This window comes from Lethenteron reissneri, chromosome 13 (assembly GCF_015708825.2).
Source record: "Lethenteron reissneri isolate LAM-NWPU_2019-01 chromosome 13, ASM1570882v1, whole genome shotgun sequence".
Taxonomy (NCBI): Eukaryota; Metazoa; Chordata; class Hyperoartia; order Petromyzontiformes; family Petromyzontidae; genus Lethenteron; species Lethenteron reissneri.
The window spans coordinates 1,485,809-1,489,545 of record NC_083791.1 but is presented as its reverse complement, the minus strand read 5'-3'; positions in this window follow the sequence as shown (position 1 = coordinate 1,489,545).

The following is a 3,737-nucleotide window of genomic DNA, read 5'->3' as shown; positions in this document are numbered from 1 at the left end:
TACATTTACTCGGTAAAAGCACACTGCATAGTAATTACTCTGACATGTATGAATTTAGGAAGCAGGAATCGCTCAATTAAATCAGGCTCACGTTGACCAGCTCGTGAAGTCGCATCTTTAAGTTCCACATTGCAGCAGGGAGTATTCCTTGATGTGGGTTCGAACCCCACCCTGACATCTGCTGTATATTTGGAGTTTGCGTGTTTTCCCCGTGGTCACGTGGATTTTTCCCTGGGTCCTCCGGTTTTCCCTCGACGTTTAGAATCAACATCACGCGTTCAGAGTATTCGGCTGCTCTAAATATCCACGCGACGATAAGCCTCTTGGCTGAGCTGCTATCATTTGTGGCCAGGTCGCTTCTGAAAGAAAAGAGCAACATGGCTCAGCGGTGGCCCTTAGCTGGTCAAATAAAATACAAATATTAAATAGCAAAATGATACCCACAAGGCATTGCTGCATTCTGCCTTCCCACGCAGTGGCACGCGTGTCCAGACACGCTCTGCGCCCGACATGGCGACGCGCTCTGATGAGGCATTGCCTCCACATTGAGGAGAACTCCGGCTCATTGTCTTCATTGTTACAAGTGTGCACACACACACATACACCCAACAGCCACGTCATTGCTCCGTAGAGGTAGAACCTAGGACGTTTTCAATGCACGTAAGAGCGTACGATGCATTTGCACGGTGGAACAAGACCGCAGCCACGGAGTCAACATTGGGGGTGACCAAATCTTCCAGGGTGGCTGGGGGTCCCAACCCAGAAAAATGTCTAAATTTGAAAACTCATTTCCTGCCTAAAATATTTAAAAATTCACTAACACAGGATGGAATTTTTTTTGGAACAATAATGTCTAATAGTGTATTGTATTACATTGCTCTGTTTTTACTTTTTACCATTTCTTGTTTCATTGTATGTAATGGCAGAGATTAGGGAGTAATAAAGTACAACCATAACCACAATCATATGAACAGAAATCTATGCATTGATTTACGTGAAGACAAGTTCAGATATTGTGTCCAAGGTATAGCGAATTGTTCTTTTTATTTCCATAGCATAGCAATTATTTTTATAGCGATATATTGGGAGGGAAATTTTTATCATATTTGAATATTGGGGGGGGGGTGTGTGTGTGTCCCAATATATATTATAATTACTGCCTTGCGGTGGAACATTTCTGCAGTAAATCAGCATGTCATATAATATGTAGGACAGTGTTACAAATCCTGGAAACAGTGGCTAACAGTTCAATTTAAAGATGGAAATGCTGCGTTGGAAAAATCTGTTTAACCCCTCGATTTCGTGTTAAACGAGCAATGTTATTGAAAATTTTCACAAAATCCTCAGCAGACATTGCTATTCCATCAGCACTTGAATGAGGCCCACACTGTCCCCATACATTCCTAAATATGCTTACGCTAGGATACACACGCGCCAACAGAAAGTACAATAGCACCACCCAACACAGACAAACAATGGCATTGCCACGTGGTCTACGAGCTTTCAACACAGCAATTATCACCGTTTCGGCTCGCTCAGCGGTGAGTTGAAAAACAATTCTCTCTCGCGCCCCGGTGGCAAGATGTTAACTACCTCGCCTGGTATACAAGAGATCGTGGGTTCTGTATATGTGGAGTTCGCATGTTCTCCCCGTGGTCGCGTGGATTTTTCTCTGGTCCTCCGTGTTTTCCATCCACAATTAGAACCATGCGTTTAGAGCATTTGGCCGCTCTAAATTCCCACGTGATAAGCCACTTCGTTGAACTATAATTTATGGCCAGATCGCTTTGAAAAATAACTATATAGCTCAGTGGGCCTTACGTGGGAATATCAAACATTGTTTACAGTTTCTAGATTATATTCGTAATTTTTCACTTGAAACTACACCAAACATCTTCAGGTCAAGGTCCAAAAAGTCAAAGTAAACTCCAGAAAAGAATCATCCAAATAATTACGTGGCTGAAACGAAAACTCTGTTAAAAATGATAAAAGTCATAATGGTAGCGGCGAAAGCCGACCTGTTAAGCATCTGATTCATTTTAACGATGTATAGCTCACGAACTGCAATTCAACTTTATCCATCATGATCATGATGATGATGAGACGCGCGATGAATGTACCACTCGCAAGGACCTGGGAGCGTTCACCATCGAAGGAGACACTCCTCAGCGAGACCGATATTCCTCTTTGACTTCAACGCGGCCACTCTGACGCGTACACTTCCACACATCTAGGAACATTTTACTGAATGTGCGAGCGCACAATCGTGACAGGAGAGGCGTGCCGTTGTCAGAAGGGGCTCGTCTGATGGGGAGGTTGCCTCAGGACAAGTTCAAGTTCATGTATTAGGTATAGCCCTGTGAGCCATTCGGCTCTTAAATCGGGTGCAACCGCAACAAACAAAAAACAAAAACATGAACAAAAAACATCTTAAAGTGAATATGTGACTAAGTGCAAACAGAAAATCCAAGAAAAGACAGCAAAATATTGCAGAAAAAAACACCGTACAGCAACGCTGTGTGCAAAAATCCCAGTGGGATGCAAGTCAAACAACAACAACAACAACACTATGGGGACCTCATTTGCCAGTAAAAATATGATAATTGGTTCTTTACCCTTCTATCTGGCAACAAAACTGACACCTTTTTGCAAGGAGTCATGTTTGCATAGACCGCAATACCTGCAGTCATAATACAAACAAAAGAACATAACTCTGATAATGTGCACTGTCCTTGAAGTTGATTGGTCCACACCCGAGACAGCTTTCCTTCGAGCCTAGTCTCAAGGCGCACTTGTCCAACCCATATGAGACTAGGCTCGAAGGAAAGCTGTCTCGGGTGTGGACCAATCAACTTCAAGGACAGTGCACATTATCAGAGTTATGTTCTTTTGTTTGTATTATGACTGCAGGTATTGCGGTCTATGCAAACATGACTCCTTGCAAAAAGGTGTCAGTTTTGTTGCCAGATAGAAGGGTAAAGAACCAATTAACAACAACAACCACAAGACAACTTAGATTAAGGCCATCAGTCTTACTCCGTACTACAACAAACAAACATGGCCAAACCAGTCAACTTTTCGAAATCACCAAAATAAAGCAATGAAACAGTGATCATAGGAACTGTGACGGAATTTTCACAATAAACGACAAACAACATGTACTACCAAAACCCTGCAGCCATAGCTGGCTGCATGAGTCACTCCACAACAACAGGAGCATCAATCGGAGTATTATGATTTTTCAATGCACCTTTTAGATCAGCACACTAAATCAAAACACAGGACAAAACCTCTGCGTCCGGCACTCGGGAGTACTGGGTTGGACCCTGCGTCACCAAATGTCCCTTCGGCACCACCCAGGGTCACTCTCCTTCGGGGTGAATCTCGCCCTTTGTTCTACCGCCCACCCTCTCTCCCCACACACAGTTTGACTGCCCCCCCCCCCGCCAACCTGGGAGACGCTGGAGCCAGGCCGAGAGTGGAGGCCCAGCATTGGAAGCAGAGTGCTCGTGGGATTCATACTCTTTGGTTTGTTCGCTAAAGTCACGTCGGTAAAAAATCTAATAGAATAAATGAAAACCACTAAATTAAATCACGACGTTTCGGGCGCAACACAAGCGTCCTTCTTCAGGTGAGGACAACGTAGCGAAAACACAACCTACTTGATTTTACCGAAAAAACCAAACAGTATGAATCCTTGCAGTCACGAAAGCTTCAAATCTAGAATTAGTGCTCGT